This window comes from Rhineura floridana, chromosome 14, assembly GCF_030035675.1.
Source record: "Rhineura floridana isolate rRhiFlo1 chromosome 14, rRhiFlo1.hap2, whole genome shotgun sequence".
Taxonomy (NCBI): domain Eukaryota; kingdom Metazoa; phylum Chordata; class Lepidosauria; order Squamata; family Rhineuridae; genus Rhineura; species Rhineura floridana.
Genome location: NC_084493.1, coordinates 7,683,380 through 7,702,745, shown reverse-complemented (window position 1 = coordinate 7,702,745; position 19,366 = coordinate 7,683,380). Strand labels below are relative to the sequence as shown.

General features: G+C 43.2%; 1 long non-coding RNA gene across 1 annotated transcript in view; it reads left to right on the top strand.

Annotated features, from left to right (window-relative positions):
* Window positions 1-14,518, top strand: part of LOC133369766 (uncharacterized) — a 32,477-nt gene extending 17,959 nt beyond the window's left edge. The window contains exon 3 of the long non-coding RNA XR_009758976.1: window positions 14,090-14,518. This is a non-coding gene — a long non-coding RNA (uncharacterized LOC133369766). The remainder of the gene's footprint in view (window positions 1-14,089) is intronic.
* The last annotated feature ends 4,848 nt before the right edge of the window (window positions 14,519-19,366 follow it).

The following is a 19,366-nucleotide window of genomic DNA, read 5'->3' as shown; positions in this document are numbered from 1 at the left end:
ATTTCAAGGCATCCATGTTCCACTGCATTTCTTTTTCTTTTTTCATACATTTTAGCGTGGATAACTCATAAAGAGTGTCTCCAGACGCACAGATCATTTGTTTGCCATTTGTTCATTTGAATTAAGCCTCCATCTGGCAAGTTCTTGAATGTGAAATCTGGCCCTGCCTTCTGGTATGAAATGTTTAAACAGGTTTCTCACCAGCGCTGGAAAGCAACACAGCTATGTAATTTTAAGGGATAACTTTAAAAAAACAAACAGAGGATGAGAAAGTGGACCTAAAGACAACTTTTAACGTGGCAACATGCATTTTAACATTGCATTTTTTCCTCCCCTGGCTTTGTAAAAAATAAATATTATTTTTTTAAAGTATCACGCCATATATACAGATTTTTTATTATTATTGAAATACTGTGGCTAAAATCCAAAAGAGTATTAGGCAGGCTTATGAGAAAGTAAATCCCACTGAGTTCAGTAAACGTACTTTGGGATGGGGTTATAAGAAGTTCCAAAAATACTCTTTTTTTGATCAGTTATAAAGTATGTTCAGTTTTAAAATTGTGGGTTCCCTCCCCTTTCTTCTTTCCTTGGAGTTTTTTTTTTGGGGGGGGCAAACCTTTAAAATATGGACCCAGGTGTACAACTAAATTGCTATTAGCTGCCCTGAGCCTTTGAGATAAGGGTGGATAAGTCAGACAACAAAGAAACAACACCATTGTGCAGTGATGAGAAACCTCTGGCCTGTAGTCCTAACTAGGCTCAGCACAGGTACCAACCTGGTCTGTGAGGCCATTCTCTACAAGCCACGCCCACCTGGCCCACACCTGATGTCATGCAACATATGCTGCAACAGAATAATCAGGAGTTCCTTTGCCAGTGGGGCTTCCAGTCAGCGCTGATCAGGTGATCGGGGCTGACGGGAAGCCCTTCTGGGATCGGTTGCACTAGGGAAGTTTCCTATCAGGGATTCAAACTGCTTCCTCCCAGTGCAGCATTTTTCTCTTTGCAGATGTCTGTATGACGTCAAGTGAGATCACCTTTCCTGTAGTCTTTTCCATAGTTAATAGTTTGATATGATTGTTCTAATGGGCATTGATCACAGGAAGATGCTTGTTGTAATGGGCATTGATGGCTTTTGATGAAACGTTTGGATGAAAATTGGTACAAGTCTGCTCTGGAGTACATCTCATTGAGTTCATCAGGGGCCCTCTGAATGCCTAGGATTGCACTGAGAGTGGAGCGTGCCAGTGTGCGTTTGTTGAAAGATGCCTGGGAACCGCTGTGGACAACTGACGAAAAGCACCAGCAGTGATGCTTCTAGACAAGAGTTTCCCAAACAACCGATTCACCAGGGAGCTACAGAAGCAAACTTTAAAAAATCAACAAACTGCAGGGTAGACGTTGTCAATCTGGAGATGCTCACCCTGACCACTTCTGCACCAACAAGGGTACAGTGATAAAGACGCCTTTGGGAGACGGCACCGTCCGTCCAACAGAGCTGGAGATAATTTATCTCTTTCAACACCACTTGCCTGGCTTTGGAGACAAACTCACACCCTAGCTTGCAATGACCCTTGTACGTGCACATAACTTCTGTGCCATCTGAAAAGGCTTGTCCCAGGCACAGCGGCAGATTCTGCGAAACTATTTGTCATGCAGTGACGGGGGAAAACAGGTGAGCTGCCTGCCAGCCAAGTTTGTCTTTTCAACCATTTGAAAGATGAAAGATCAACCACCCCACACTAACAAACGAGCTCCCTCATTTCATATTCAGTGCTCCGGATTATACAACAACAAAACCCCTCACATTTTACTCGCTTGCCATGTAATTTTATATCACAGAGGAGATACACAGGGCCTTCAACATGCCGCTTGATCTTGATGGAGTGAAAAGCATAAAATGTCACTTATGTTCACAGTTGCTGACAGAATCTCAGGCGTGCTGGGCAAAAACGCCTACTAAATCCTCACATTCATATGGCAATATCCTACATTGTACAAAAAATGAAATCAACAGTGGTAACCAAGGCTAAATTTGGCATCAAGGTCCTAACTGCAAAAGGTAATATTGAGGTATGGAGCATCCAGTTACCTCAAGTACAGTCGTAGGCCACATTCACACCATACATTTATTCTACAGTTATTCCACTTTAAACAGTCATGACTTCCCCCAAAGAATCCTGGGAAGTGTTGTTTGTGAAGGGTGCTAAGAATTATTTGGAGACCCCTATTCCCCTCACAGAGCTACCATTCCCAGAGTGGTTTAACAGTCAATCCCTCTTTCCTCTGGGAATTACAACTCTGTACAAAAGCTAGGTAACGATCACAGCAGCAAATGCTTGAGTAAATAAATTAGTCTTGATAATAATGGCTCTAGGCCATGAATATGTTAGCCTGTTGGATAAATCCTGAGTGGGGCTACATATATACCATACATTTAGAGCATATTTTCCCCACAAAGAATCCTGTGATCTGTAGTTTACCTCTCACAGAGCTACATTTCCCAGCACCTGTAGCAATCTGTAGTTCCCAGGATTCTTTGGGGGGAGGGTGAGAGATGTGCTTTAAATGTGTAGTGTGTAAGCAGCCCTGGTCAAAATGGTCTCAGTCTCAGTCATCAGAAAAAATAAATCACATGCAGGACCAAGTGCAGATATTCTTGATGCTTATGCAGTCATTCCATAGACCACATTTTGATAACCTATCGGTTAAATGCAACCTCAAAGAAACATCAACACTTAGGGTATAATCAACCCAAGTTATGGCCAACTTTATCCCAGTGGCTCCCATGGTCTGAATACTTGGCCCATTTTTTTTTTAGCACCTTCCGAGAAACTAGAAAATAGTCACCTCCTCCCTTGCTGCTTCAGCGTGTTAATTACTTTGTGCTACTAACATGAACTGCACATTTCAAGACACATTCTTCTCCTGGGATTTGTTTACTTGTTGTTATACTTTCAAGTGTCATCTGAAATTCCAAATGATAGCTCACTGTGCCCTAGATTGTGGCGCTTCCAGAGATGATTTATCGTATCTGAAAGGAAGTACGGTTGCATCTGCCGGAAAATGAAGACGCAGCATGGAGGGATGAAAGGGAGTTAACACAGTTCCGGCTGTAAAAGGGGCTGTGGAAGTTGACATTTGGGTTCCTATGCAAGATGTAATTTCCAGATGACTGGGCTGGGCACAGCTCCAGCTTTCACTCTAGCCCCAGCTTCACACTACGTGTAGCTGACCTCTCTTTCAAAAACTCCAAACAACAAACTGATCTGAAGTGATGGTTTAGTTTTTAGCATTAGGAGGAGAAATATATGTTTTGTTGCACTGGTGAAGTCTGAACTAGTGCACTGGTTAAGGGAATAGGTCTGGTGTAGGTTTGGTTTGCATTTGGATGGGAAATGACTTCATTCACACTTCTGAAACAGTATGTGGCCCAAAACACAGCCGTCCTCTGAAATTTGCACTTATCAGAATTTTGTGCTGCAGGTCTCCAGCTGAAAAATGTGTACAAAAATGCATACATTGGGGAAAGTATGCATAAATATGCACAGATTAGTGAAAATAATATAACACAAATGCATTATATTGGTGAAAATCCCTTGCAAAAATGTGCACCTTAGGTAGGGATGGAAGGATCTGCCAGTTTTGGTTCTGTCGGTTTCTCATTTTTCCAGTTTTAATTTCCACACATTTCTGCAGCAATTTGTGATTTTAAAAAAAATCCTCCTGGAAATTCTTCAGCATTTTAGTGTGAATTTCTCTTAATAGATACATTTCTGTACACAGTTTTCCCTAACTGTTTCTCTGCTACTGAAAGAATTGCATTTCATGCCTATTAGCTACTGGGCCAGGTTCAAGGTTATGGTTTTGGTGTACAAAGCCCTGTATAGCTTGGGAACAGGATACCTGAAAGATCGTCTTACCCCTTATATAACCAGTCGGTCACTGCGCTCTGCAGGTGAAGGCCTCCTACAGATATCATCTAATCAGGAGGTCTATTCTGCACAACATAGGAAGTGGACCTTTAGTGTCGTGGCACTTTCCCTTTAGAATTTCCTCCCCTTAAATATTAGACAGGCACCATCTGTTATCTTTTAAGTGCCTACCGAAGACCTTCCTCTTTCCACAAGCCTTTTAAGTAGAGACCTTATCCCAGTCTGCATCTATGTTGGAATTGCTTTTTAAGATGTTTTAAAGTTTTGTTTTTTAAATATATAAGATGTTTTGTTTTTGAGATGTTTTAAGTGGTTTGGCTCTTTTGTGCTGCCCTGGGGCTCCTTCTGGGACGAAGGGCGGTATAAAAATATTTTATTATTATTATTAGTGCCTTTTTCCTTGCCCAGTCCTGAGCCGGGAAACAACTCCCATGCAAGGAGTTGTTTCCCATCCCATCTTTCATAAGGAGGACTCAGGTGTCAAGTGTTTCAACAATGCCTTTGCTTGTGTAGCCATCCTGAGAAGTGCCTTGCTGTGATCTTAACTGTGTGTGATTGGTAATCTGATTTATGTTCCAGTCGTGTGCTAACCAGTGGATTAAAGCTACTGGCAATCACTGAGCCGAGAGTCCTGCATCTGAATCTGTTGGTGAGAGCCAGAACACCTTGTACTGGTGGGACACAGTCCTTAGCACTAAGTTGGATGCAATCCATGGTGTGCACAGGTTTGAAGTCTACAAAGTTCTCACATATTCATCTGCTGTTTGTCTGAGAGGGACTTGGGATGTTTACCTTGCCAATGCCATTGGAACAAGTTGCACAAGTTTTCAGGGTCCAACGACAATCTTCAGATCACCCCCCTTCTGACATAAATGCCACATCTGCTGTGCAGGTGAGATGCAAAGGATGTCATTTGGACAGGTTGCAGAGGAACACGAAGCACTCTGTCCTCTTGCACCCTGTTCCTCCCCAGCAATTGGATCTAAAGCTGCAAAGTGTTGCCAGTGTTTTAACATTCCCATTTCTTCCGCCTTTTTTGTAAATGTGTCTTGGTCATGCGGATTATGTTCCCATGTCTTCATGCAGTCATGAGGTTGCAAACGGCACACCTAATGGTTCACCAGCACTCGGGCCTTGCATCCAATTCTAACTCAATCTAAGACGACAAATGCCCTTTACTATGTCCACCCTCTCAAAGAAAAGTACAAAAATTAAGACCAAATTCTGAACAAGCTATTCAAGCATCAAACTCCCACCTTCTGATCAAACAAAAAGATCAGTTCAGCTGTACCTTGGAAGTCACAGCGTGTGACATCAAAGATCACCTGTAGCGTTCTCCCCAGAGGGATGATCAGAACAGAACACATTGCGGCTCTCATTAGGACCCTTTGAGTTTATCAATCAGACGACCTCTACTTCTCAAATCATCATGAACTAAGGGAGAAAATATTAAACCAGGCCATGGGGGAGTTCTCTCCATCGCCCCACTTTTATAGGTTTGAGAAACGGAGTGGCAAATTGTCCATACAGTTCCCACTGGCTATGAATATTTCCCTATTTCTCAGTTTTCAAAGAAACCATAAACGATGGGGGGGGGGAGCTTTTACAGAGGTTTTCAAGTTATGCTCTGGAGCTCTGGTGCAGTCCTCCGAGCAAACAGTGTTTGCAAAAATGCAGATATGAGGGTAAAATGTGAACAACAGTGACTGTACTAGTGGAAATAACAGACAAAAATGCTCTACACTAAGAAAATCCATCATGGCGGATGAGCCCCTCTTTTTGGTGTTTTTTTTAAGATAGCTTCTGACTCATGGCTGGTTTTCCTGTACTGCACCTAGTTGCAAAGGAACATCACCGACCTCTGCCTTGTACTCGGTTTTCTTCAGAAAGCTTCTTGGTTTTTTAGCCTCATGCTTACCTTCTGTGAAATGGGTGTTTTGTGACAGGCCAAACTCCAGGAGACGCTTCCCATTCTGCTTTATACATGTTCCTTTGCATTGTCCTATCTGGAACAAATTAGTTAATAAATTCTGCAACTTAAGGAAGAAGAAGACGATTGTTTGCTGCTCGAGAGGACCAAAACAAAGGCTCGCTATTTCCCCAGCGCTCGCCCCCCTGAAAACAACCAAGCCTACTCTGCCTGTTTGCCAAGGGGCAAGGGGCTTTGCCCAGCACCACAAAGCAGATGAGGATGGCATTTGACCTGGGGGGGGGAGGCTGATATAACTGGAGGTGGCTTTTGTGCTGTCTAGAAGCATCACGTAAATACCAATCTCTTTTCCAAACGGGAAGCAGGCTCAGCTGATGGCACATAATGGGAGCCATTTTCTCCTTGAAATAACTTTGCCCTTGTTAACACCAAGGTCTGGTTTTCTGCTCATAAATAATGCGTCCTATTTCTGGGTCAGCCTCTCTCTCTCTTACATACTCGTGTCAGATTCCACACCATGCCTTCTGAAGACTGGCTTTCTGGCTCTCTGAAGAAAAGGAAAGGCATAATAGCCAGACAGCTTATTAGGCTGAATATCACCACTCCTTATTGTGTGTCCCTTCAAGGGATGTGATTCTTGTGTTCCCCTCCCTCTGCCTGATGCTGCTGTGTGCTTAGGTACTGCTACCCGGCATGCGAAAATAAATAATTAAATAAAAAACACCCGCTCAGCCCAAAAGCTGCACAACAGTATGCGGTTTGGCTTGTTCTTCCCAGAGTCCGAAACACAGACAATGGGCTCAGAGAGAAATGAGGCAGAGATGGCAAGACTGCAGATCTGCAACAAAAGCAGTTCCGCGGGCAGACCTCCGAGCCTTTAATTTTTCATCTCAGCTCCTTTCTCGCTGTCCTGATTGTTTACTTTTGATGGATCGCCTTTGACATCCCGCAACTGTTCTTCATGTGTTTCCTGAACTGCTGCTGTGGAGGCAGCTAGGGGTGGGGGAGAATATCCACCATATTGGACCTGGCGTTGGATTCCAGCTGAATTCGATAGTTCGTCATCCTTTTGGACCGGCACCTATTTCTTGCTGCAGGCTATGGGTGTTAGAACAAATTAAACCAGAACTGTCACTAGAAGCTAAAATGATGAAACTGAGGTTATCATACTTTGGAAACATGAGAAAACATGAATCACTAGAAAGGACAATAATGCTGGGCAAAACAGAAGGGAGTAGAAAAAGAGGAAGGCCAAATAAGAGATAGATTGATGGCTATGTAACCTTGAGTGCTACGTTCTACCTCCACTGTCGGAGGCAGTATACTTCTGAATTCCAGTTGCTGGAAACCGCAGGAGGGGAGAGTGCTGTTGCACTCAGGCCCTGCTTGCAGGCTTCCCATAATGGGCATTTGGTTGGCCTCTCTGAGAACAGGATGCTGGACTAGATGGGCCACTGGCCTGATCCAACGGCAGAGTTCGTCTTATGTTCTTAGCCTCCAGAGTTTGGGACCTTTTCTTTGCATTGCTTCCCTTCTCTCCTGCGTTACATCAGCCACAGAGGAAGGTGTCTGGCTGCCGACTAAGACATCTGCAAATGGTGCACTAACTTGGGCACAGGCAGGATGCAGGGCAAGATGTGGCCTGCACAACGTCTTTCAGGGGGTGGGATCAGACATACCCCAAACAAAACCCTGGACGGGGGGAGGAAACAGCATCCAAGCAATCAGGAAACACACTTTGATCCCTGCAGATTGCTCTGTGCAGATGGGACGAGGCCGCAGGAAGCAGGATGTTTGTAGTGCTTCAAGCTGGAAAGCGGAGAAGCCTTACATGAAGGTATCGTATACTATCAACGTGACTCGTGCACCTCTCCAGAAAAGAAAAGCAGGTGGCCAAAGAGCTCAGGCCCTTTCCAGAATGATTTTTGCAACTATCTCCACGTCTTCCCCAACAGCAGTCTCTTTGTTTTAGCAGGGAAGAAGCATTTGATTCGGCTGCCAGAAGTTATTTCTTTGCCGCAATTTGGATTGGACTTTGCTGGGTGGACATGTACCCTTAGGAGCACAGGAGTTTGCAGAAACTTGCTTTGTATTGCACAGCTGGGCTCCTTGCTTTCTAGATGCTCACACACCAACCCACAACAGTGTTATATACAGACACAAATACGCTTGAAAGGAAGTGAATCTTATACAGACACTTACCACATAGAGTAGGGGCTGCAAACCCTTTCCAGCCTGAGGGCCACATTTCCTTGTGGACAACCTTCCAGGGGCTGCATGCTAGAGGTAGGCAGGGCTACAGGCCAAAGTGGCCAAAGTAATAGCCGCTACTCAAGTCTTTGTCCAATAGACTACATTCCAGCTACGCAAAAGCCAGGTGTTTCTGCACACACACCCCTCCCTCCCTAGCGCAGTGGCAGAGCATCTGCCTTGCATGCAGAAGGTCCCAGGTTCAGTCCCCGGCATCTCCAAGTAGGGCTGGGAGAATCCCCGTCTGAAACCCCAGAGAGCTGTTGCCAGTCAGTGTGGACAATACTGAGCTAGAAGTACCAATGGCCTGATGTGTTATAAGGTGGCTTCCTATGTTGGACCAGTCACTGTCTCTCAGCCTAACTACCTCATAGGGTTGTTGTGAGAGAAAATGGGGGAACGGCCATGTATGCCAATCTGAGCTTGCAACATCTGGAAGGCGCTGGGTGAGTTGCCCCTGCCCGAAACGATATGGCATCAGGTTACCTGATGGACCGCCAAACTCCTATGTAGCAAGTACTTGTAATCGCATGGGGTTGTGTCCAATGCAGCATTACATTAAAGCCACATAGCGCTGTACTTGTTGCACAGGAGAACGTTGTTGTGCCAGTACATTCTGAAAGATTGTTGCATAACGGGTTCTTTCTTTTTTTCTTTCTTTTATTTATTTATGAGAGAACAAGGAAAGGTCCTCAAATGCAAAGATGTATCGCTGAACACTAAAGTCAGGATCATTCAGACCATGGCATTCCCGATCTCTATGTACGGATGTGAAAGTTGGACAGTGAAAAAAGCAGATAAGAGAAAAATCAACCCCTTTGAAGTGTGGTGTTGGAGAAGAGCTTTGCGCATACATACACAAAATGACAAGACATGATTCACTAGAAAAGGCAATAATGGTGGGAAAAACAGAAGGGAGTAGAAAAAGAGGAAGGCCAAGCAAGAGATGGATTGATTCCATAAAGGAAGCCACAGACCTGAACTTACAAGATCTGAACAGGGTGGTTCACGACAGATGCTCTTGGAGGTCGTTGATTCATAGGGTCGCCATAAGTCATGATCGACTTGAAGGCACATAACAACAATACTGCTTTTCAGGCAGATTTCACAAAGCGGTTTACATTTATTTATTTATAAAAATATTTCTGTACCACTACTCTTTCTTTAAAAAAAATCAAAGGGGCTTACAACATATATAAGCACAGAAGAAAACCATATACAATTTTGAAACTAGAAATCAGTTAACTAACTATTGCAGAAAAATATTGTCTCACTTGCCTGCATAAGGCTGGTGACAGAAAAGTTTTTGGCAGGCGTTAAAAAATCAGAAGAGAAAGGTGCCTGCTGAATCTCTGTTGGCAGAGCATTCCACAGGAGTGGGCTGATAACACAGAAGGCTCGATTTCTTGTTGTCAGATGAGCCTCACCAACTCGGCAGATGATCTCAGTGACCAAGCTGGGATATAAGGGTTCAGATAGTCCCTAAGGTACCATGGACCGATGTTGCTGAGAGTAAATTCATACAAGGATTACACAAGAATCAACTATTTTGCAACAAGCTTCCACTAGTGCACTCTTACACTAGCAGATAACAGCCCTAAGGTTGAGTTGCCACCTTTTTTGATGGCACTGCTCCTCTGCCTTTAGCACATGGAAACTAAGTAGAGGGGGGGATGGCATCACATTCATATGAAATTTCCCCAAAACTGACCACAAAGAAGATACAGAAGCTGATGTGTATGCACTGTAGCATGGCTTCATCTCGAGCCATCTCTTCCCCGATAACTTTCTAATCTTCTGGGATACAGTAACAATCTGTGTTTCTGGTTTGCCAAGTAATGTCTGGAATCACTGCACGGCAGAAAAGCAAGGAATCTTGCGCAGCATGTGATAGACTTAACAAATTTATTATGACAAAAATGTTTGTGGGCCACAGTCCACATGCTACATCTGATGCAGCAAACTGTGGCCTATGAATGCTTAGGTTGTGATAAACGGATTAGTCTTTAAGACTCCATAAGACTCCTCCTTGTTTTTGCTAACACAGTTTCTGGAAATCACTTCACCGCAGGGACCAATTTCTTTTTCCATCCACCTGTGGCTTCCCTCACAGCGCAAAAACGGGGAGTGGGCCATTCTCCTTCTGTTGACATTACCAATCCCTGGTAAGAAATAAAGGTGTCATGAATGCCAACTGACATTGTTGGCAGAGGGAAAAGAAGTTCTCTGGGGTGAGGCCCAGTAGGGAAGGAAGGCTCTGTCCATTCCCATTCTCTCAGTTCCTCATTTTTCCACTCTTCAGTTCTCCACATTTCTTCAGCAATTTTTAAAAAAATAAACACATGAAAGTTCTTCAGCAATTTATTGTGAATTTCTCCTAACATATTCTTTGTGTGCAGTTTTGACTAATGTACACATTTTACAAGCAATTGCTCCTAATATAATCCATTTTTGTATGTTATTTTCACTAACATATTCATTTTATGAGCACTTTCCTTGAATCTATGCATTTGTGTAAACATTCTTTGGTAGGAGAACCGCATTGTAAAATTTGAATAAGTGCGAATTTTGAAGGATGACTGGGTTTCGGTTCTCATACTGCTTTGGAAGTGCAAATGTGATAGCTTTGGCTTTAAATGCCACCTGAGGTGAATTGAACTGAAGCATATGGGATGGCTCCTTGAAAGTTCAAACTAAAACCCAGATTGGATTCCACTGCCCTACTGACATGGAGCCACCAGCAGCCACTGCTTGTGCTGGTGAACTCCCCACTAGATCGTGCCTTCAAAGTACAATCATATTAGCCCCAACAGCCTCTTCCTGGAAAAAAAAATGCAGTTCCACACCAGTGACAGAAGGGACCTGCAAAGTTCTCAGGATTATAGCAAATCAGCTAGCCTGGCAGGAGGCGGGAAAAAAATCCCTGTTCGTCTTGCGCCTTGAGCAGGCTTCACTTATTAATCTGGTCTGGTTTTTGTCTGTCGCACTGCAGGAAGCCAAGTACAGCTCAGTCCTGAACTGAAAATATTTCTCACGCTTCTGTTATCATAGACAAATTGTAACAGCATGAGTATTGTACAACTGACACTGATACCCACTGCTTGACAGGAAGCAGAAAGGGCAAGCCTATATTGTATTATCATTATTACTAATATTATTATTACTAATATTAATAGGGTTTCTAGCCTGCCTTTTATGAATGTGGTTTTTTATAAATCACACTGGGATCCCCATGTTGGGTAGCCACTACAAAGTGCAAACGCCGTCTCTGCCTTTTGCTACTACGAGGGATGGAAGGGTCTCTCCATTTCTATTCTCTTGGCTTCTCATCCAGTTCTGCAGCAATTTGGAATTTAAAAAAAAATCCTCATGAAAATGAGAGAGCCAGTGTGGTGCAGTAGCTAGATTGAGCGTTGTACTAGAACCTGGGGGACCAGGGTTCGAATCCCCACTCAGCCATGCAGCTCACTGGGTGACCTTGGGCCAGTCACTGCCTCATAGCCTCACCTACCTCAGGAGGAAGAGAACCATGTATTCTACCTTGAACTCCTTGGAGAAAAAGTGAGCTATAAATGAATAAATATTCTTCAGCATTGTAGCACAAATTTCTCTCAATAAACAGATTTTTTGTGCGAACTTTTGACGACCGAACACATTTTGGCAAGCAGCTTCTAATATAATGCATTTTTGTATGTTACTTTCACTAATATATTCATTTCAATGCACACTTCCCCCTAGTATATGCATTTTGTAAGTATTCTTTAGTTGGAGAATTACAGTGCCAAATTTTGAAGAATGGCTGTGTTTTGGTTCTCATATTGTTTCAGAAAGTGCGAATTTGATCGTTTCAGCTTTACATGCCAATTGAATGGAATTTCTCCCCCATCCTTAGGTACTCCATGCATTGCTTATCTTGTTGCTGAAGGCACAGTTCCCCCCACCTAACCCCAACACCCAATGCCAAAGCTTCTCTTGCTTTCACACTGGTGACAACCAGCAGCCTAGCAGCAATCCAGACAGAATTAGGTCTCACCTACAGCAGTGGATCTTATGTCATGCTTGTAAGTTGCCTTGCTGGCTGTTGCAGCGAGAAAGCAGGATGATGTCCCTCCAGAATAAAGCAATGCCTCTGAGATCACAACGGTTCTCATGTACCAGTGTTCTGAGTTGCAGCTGATGTCACTGAAGTTGTTGCTTTTAATCTGTAACAGCCGATGGCACTGTTGGGAAGCATCGTACATTACAGAGGTTGTTGTTGTCAGGTTTGTAGTTAGCTTAGCAAGGTATTCCGTTTACAGACAGGGTTAATGTAGGTTTCATTTACATAGATCTATAGTGTTATTTAGCTGTTCAAGAATTAGTAATTTAGCTACCAAGGTTAGGTAGGCAAGTTAATACATCACATTTGACTGTGCTCCTTCTTGCAGGCAAAACCATTTTACCAGGTAGGAAATGCAAAGTAATTATATTTTTATTGTAGTTTTTCTGCAAAAATGGCAAGGAAAAGCATGGGGGGGGGACCTGGTTTGTCAGTTCAGATCACCTCCCCTCACCATCCACCAGATCACCTGTCCTTTGTGTCTTCTCAAAGGCTAATTTTCATTTTGAAGATCTCCCCCCCCATTACAATTCTTAGGTGAGGGACAAATACTGTTGAACCTCCCCATCAGGCAGAATAAGTTGAGGCACAGAAAGGAGGCAAAGCATTCTTCTGGGGGTGCAGGAATTTCAGACCAAAACTGTGAAATGATTAGATTAATTTTGGATTACCAAGAGTCAGTTGCCCCCGAGAAGCTTGCCTCAGTTCTTGACCCTGTTGGTCGATTAGCGCGTGCATGCGTGCACACAAACGCACACACACACAAACTCTCCGTCTCTCCACACACACATACACACTCCGAACATCTCCACTTTTGGCTCGCGAGGCAACTGCTGTCAGGAAACCAGGCCAAATTTTTTATTATCTACTGGATGGATTTCTTAAATTAGATTTGTGCAGGATGCTTTGTATGCTTTTGCAGTATAAAAGCAGCATATACTTTTAAAATAAGAACTTGTCGGCTGTATAAGGCCATGGCTCTCACAACAATGCTCTGAGCTGCAGCTGATGTCACCCTGCGGTGACTGCTTGCATGTGCTTGTTTTGAACTGAGCTGCTGGGGAAGTCAGAGAGATTAGTAGCTTGCAGAGATGTTCTCCCTCCATTGTCTAGGCAATGCATCTGACTACCCGCTGCTGGGAACTGCAAATGGGGAGTGTTCTGTTGTGCACAGGTCCAGCTTGCGCGCTTCCCATTGGGGCATCTGGCCGGCCACTGTAAGAACAACATGCCGGGTCAAATGTGCCCTTGGCCTGACCCAGCAGGGCTGTTCTTAAGTGCATGCTGGCAGGGAGAAATGTGATGCATGCAAAGAGAGGAAAAGGCTGACCTATGCCTTCCATTTCTCAAAAGAGCAGGAATTATTCTTTTTCAGGTCATTTAAGCGGTAGGAAAGGCTCATTCTTTCTGCTAGTGGCATTCAACGTTCCAAAGGGGCTTTTATATTCCCCTTTGTATTCCGGAGCCAGGATGTAAGCCACTAACTAGGGAAGAGGGATGGTCCGTCTTTATCATTTTTATGCATTTATATATGCCAGGAAAGGATTCTTCTACCGGATCCTTTCCATAGCTCCTAGGCCATAGAACTTTCAGCCCTTTGCATTAAAAAAAAATACATATTTCCAAGCAAGTTTCATTTCATGCAGCATGAAAGATTTATAGCTTTTCCCTGTAGAGAAATGAGAGGAAGTCCTGATTTTATGTGTTTTTTTTAACATTAGCACCGCCAGTGAAAATGTCTTGAACTGACAGTGCTTTTAAGCAAGCTTCCCCCACTCCCGATTAAAAAGGTGGCAGAATATCTTTGGGAGCGGGGATGGGGGAAAGTGGGGGAAATTGTATCATGGACCAATTCCTTCTCTTCTGGTTAAGCAGATTCCGTGTCGCATCCTTTGAGCTGTTTCCCTCGCGCTGGAATAAAAACGTTTGAAAATAAGGGCTGGGAAGAAAGGAGCAGGAAACGTGCAAAGCCCAATCCTCCATGAAGCACCAGTGGAGAAGATCAGTGAAAGGACAGGTGCTTGTGAAATCAGAAGGTGTCAATCAGTTAAGTCAACCATGGCAGGCCGCTTTTCCTTTGCGAGGCTCAAGCAAGTCAGTGGATAATGATGGCTCATATGCAACCAGTGTTCGGAATGAACTAGTTTCAGTTTAACAAAATTCACTGACTGAATTGGTTCAAAGAAATCTCTGAACTACACCTGAAAGTAGCTCCTATAATTGCCAGATCAAATGAATGTAAATTGAGTGCATTTTGGGGTCATGATTTCTAGTTCATCTTCAATTTCATTCTCTTATGAGTCCCCCCCCCCCAGTCTCTGGTAATATAATGGCTAAATAAATTAAACAAGTCACATCCCATTGTGTGCGTGTGGGTTTGTTTTTTTACTATTTTCTTAGCGTTCTTAAGTATAGTTTATGCTTCAGCACAGCAGCTTGTAGCATTCTGAATGCTGAAAAATAATTGCTGAAGATCTAATGAGCTTGAACTGTCCCGTGAACCAAGCTAGTTGGTTATGTAAAGGGACGGAAGCGAACTGGAATTAGTTCATTTCTGGACATGCTGAACTAGTTCCTTTCTCTAGAACTTCCCAAGCTCTGCATACAACAGAGCCCTATCAATCCGATGCATATTTACTCAGAATTAACTTGCAAAGAGTTCAGTGGGGCTTACTCCCTGGTAGCTCTGCCTCAGATTGCAGCCTTAGGTAATTATTTTTATTTCCCTTGGCAAAGTTCAAATGAGAAAAAAACTGTCATTAAAAACTAATATGCATTTTAACTTACAGATGGCTCTTTGCCAGCAACTCCAAGGCCACCAGCGACAGGTTTTAACTGACCCCGACAAATATTGCTGAGCATCATGTCTCTGTCCTCTTCTCACCCGGCTCCTGAAGAAGGCGAGAGACTCCTCAGTAGAAATGCAGGTGAGGGCAGCACAAGGCCAGTATCCAGGGTCAGGCCAAAGTCAGAGTCCAGGGTCAAACAAAGGGGGTCAGACAAGAATCAGGGTCAGAGCAATCGGGTGTCAGAAGCCAAGCAACAACACAAGTAAGGGGCAAGGCAAGAGGCAGGTCCAGGGTCCACCAGGCAATCTTTAGACAGGGCAGGTACAGAGCTGGTATATAGATGTTATTCCGGCAACCCTTCCAGCCTAGCACTGGGGTTTTTATGCTAGAGCTGCTGAACCACACCCCAAACCTCTGCTGACTCCCATTGATCTTTAGGAGAAGGGAAGGTCAGCCAAGTGCAGGTGTTCTTGCAACATTGTAATGAGAAAAACCACAAGGTGAATTTCCGCCTCCCCCCTCCACAACTTTTAAAGATACAGAAGACCTCTTGGTTGCCAGGCCCAGTCTCCAAGAGGTCTTCTGTCTCTTTAAAAGTTGTGCAGAGGGGAGGGAGAATTCCACCTTGTGGTTTTTCCCATTACAGCGTTGCAAGAACACCTGCACTTGACTGACTTTCTCTTCTCCTAAAGATACAGGGTCAGTCTCAGGCCATGGACCTGGCAACCCTAATCAAGACCATCCACCCCTGCATGGGATGGAGCTCCACAACTAAGATACAACCATGGAGAAGGCCGTGCTCTGGCTTCTCACATGATTGGCAACACCTAGAAGTATGTGTGCATGGGGGAAATAATCAGGAAATGACACAGTGAATAAGGGATAATTGCCCTCCCTCATCACCATCCTATCAATCCAGACCCTCCCCCTAGCCATTTCTCAGAATTTAAAGATCCAGGAAATCCATCACTGTTGCAAAACTATTCTACCTGTTGATTACATTGTCTGCAGTTTCCCCAGTTTTAATACCACCAATGGATGTACTCTTGTGCATGGATCATGCTCCGTAACTATTGAAACCATTCAGCCAGAGGATGTTCATTTGTGAGCAGCAGAGCAATCTTCCTGGATAATGAGCTTACCAGCTCATTACATGCACTACCATCAGGTAGAAAAGAATTCTCACAGGGCATTGAGGTAGTGGGTGATTTTTTTCTGCCTCTAGCAGACTTGAAACTTTGGAGAAGAAAAGAGAACATAACATTGTTATAGGATGGGGGGGCTACCCTGGGTGATGTCTTTGCGTCCCCTTCAAGCCTATGAATATGTAGCTGTAAGGTTAGGATCTGTAGCAGAGAAAGAGCTGCTTAACTGGTCAAACTAGTCCCTTTGTGAAGGCAGTGGCCCTGTCTGGTTGTTAAGGTAATGGTCCTGGTCAAGTCTGTTAAGCATCCTATCTGCATGACTAAAGAGTTGGCCATGTTGCTATAGGAACAACTGGCTGGTGATGCTCTTTCAGGAGCGGGTAGGCCTCCCTCTTCCCCTTCCTGGAGGTCATCTTGTAGGTAGGAGCTGGGATGACACAGAGGTTCGAGATGCCCTCTATACTGAAGCCAAAGTTATGTCTTTGGGAAGCCTCCCTTGGAAACCTAAGGGGGAAGCAGAATCTATTGGGATAATGGTGTGAGCCCTTCCATCTTATGTTCAGGTTGTATATATGTGTAAATAAAACCAGTGACCTTCATTCCAAGGAAACCAAATGCTGGGTAAGTGCTGGAATAGCTGGAAGTCTCTCACTGCTCGGAGATTGGGGTGTGTGCAACAATACATACAGATAAAGAATGTGGTAACCCCTTGGCTGGAGAAGAATATCCGAACCCTAAATTTCTGTCACAGAAGTGACATCAAGTGAAGAGCAACATGATTACATGAGGACTTAATCTCATTCTTTCTAACTGCAACTCAATTGACTAGAGCTAAATTCTGGAGCTCTCTCGATGCAGACTTGCTTAAGGACTGGCAAGAGCACAAATGGAATCTTGCTATCACAGAGAAGTTAACTTAGCAGCAAAGGAATTGAAGGACTCAGAACAAATCAGATGAATGGCTTATTTTTATACAACATGCTGTTTCTTTTGAATACAGATCGGATCACACTCCAAAGGGCCCAAATCACCTCAGGATGGACTCTTCCAGACATTTGTTGAAATAATACTGGCTCTTCTCGCCTGACGTATTGATATCTGTGAAAATATTAAACCAATAAAAAGTTACTCTTTTTTAAAAAAAATGAAGAGCAATGCAAGGCATCACTTTCAGTATAGGCCCACTTTACTGGAGTTGTTTTCTGTCAGCATTTCTGGAGAGAGAGAGAGAGAGAGAGAGAGAGAGAGAGAGACCTTTTATTTATTATTTATGTATTTAATCCATTTATATACAGCTTATATTTAAATAAAACTCTAAGCAGTGTACAAGTCCAAACATCTTAAAGCAACAGCCGCAAAAAACAATAAAATGCAGTTAACTGAACAAAACATCCTCTTTAGTATCAACGTAATATAAACACTGCATATAAAACTAAGCACAAGAAATACAAGGAAAAAAAATAATATACATAATAGACTAAACAGAATATTCCCTACATTGCAAGGCAAAACAAACATATTAAAACAAGCTTATTTTAAAACATAATAAATTAAACAAATCAGATTTCTTAATCACAGTATAATAAAAAACAAAACAATTGAAATAGCCGGCCCCTATTATATCAGAATTTTGTCTTGCTACTGTTGGGAAAAGAAAAAAAAAACAATTTACTCAAACACACCCTTACAAAATCAGCACATTCATATTTAAACATATCAACATTCTAAACCAACACACTCACACTTACCTCAAATCACACTCTACAAGCACTCACATAATTCAACCACACATCCTAAACACAGCATACTCACATGTACATCTATGACAGCCACTCAAATCTACATACAGCCAAATAATGCACACACATATTCTAAGTACAACATTCATACCAAACATTCTCATACCGAACATTCCCCCTTGTCTCTCACTCAAGGGGGCAGAAACTATGCCCACCAGGCTCTCACCCTGGGGGTGTAGAAACCATTTTTTCCAACACAGTAGACAATGGCACTTCCTCATCTCTCAACTGAGGAGCAAAAACCATTCAAATCTCAAATATTCACCCTAAAGAAGGGCAGGCGTTCAATCACAACAGCTCGTTGGCTTGCCTTCTCTCTCCAGCACTTGCAGCTGGATTTTTCTTGGTGGGCGATGGATTGCAGACCCCAAGGCGACTCCAAGTGCGACGCTAAGTGTGCATTTAGTGTTGCACTTGGCGCAACGCCGAGGCGCGCGCTGAGGCCATCCCCTCCCCTTTATATACCTGGAGCAAAAGAAAAGGGTATGGCAGAGTTGTGGGCAAATGGCAACAGCTGCAGCAGGGCAGAGTCCTTCCAAACACACACACACAGCTTCAGTTTCAGTTGGGTTGCAGCACTGGACTGAGAGAATCTGCCAATCCCAGTTCTTGTCTGCTTCTCATGCTTCCTACCTTCAGTTCAGTTCTCCACATTTCTACTTAAATTTCTGAATTTTTTTAAAGTCTTCGTGAATATTTGTCCGGATTTCTCCTACTATGCACATTTTTATATTTTGCCTGATAAATACATTTTTATTATTATTTTCACCGATATATGCATTTATGCACACATGATTTGGTTGGAGAATTGCATAGCAAAATTCAGAGAAGCGCAACCTTCAAAGGATGGATGTGTTTCAGTTTGCATCTTGATTCAACAAGCGTGACTTGGGAGGAGCACCTTTAAATGAGAACTGAATCGAATTTCTCCACCATCCTTAGTCAAGCTGAAGAATTGTAACTCCAAGTCAGCTGTTTTCCCCTGGTATGGTTTATGTTCCTGGCTCTTCTCAAATAACACACTCCCGTTCCTTGCCAAAAAGTGACATTTAATACAGGTTCTGAGCAGCGTGGGAGGAGAGAAGAGACAACATCGGACAAATGTTTTTCCATTACAAATGTCAGAGTCCTAACATATTTGTGTGTGTTTTGGAACACATTATGCTTTTGCACAATTTAGGATAAAGGCCAATTAGTCTTCGCTCTTATTCTTTCATCATATACAGATATATATACATACACACACACACACATATATATATATACACATACACACACATATATATACATACAGTAAATTTTAGGGGATAATCAGCAAGTTAAGGATGTGCTTTTGTTTTAAAAACAAATGAAAATTCTAATTCATGTGTTCATTTTTACAATTTGCCTCTGAGCCCCTACCCACTGCCCTTTGTCATG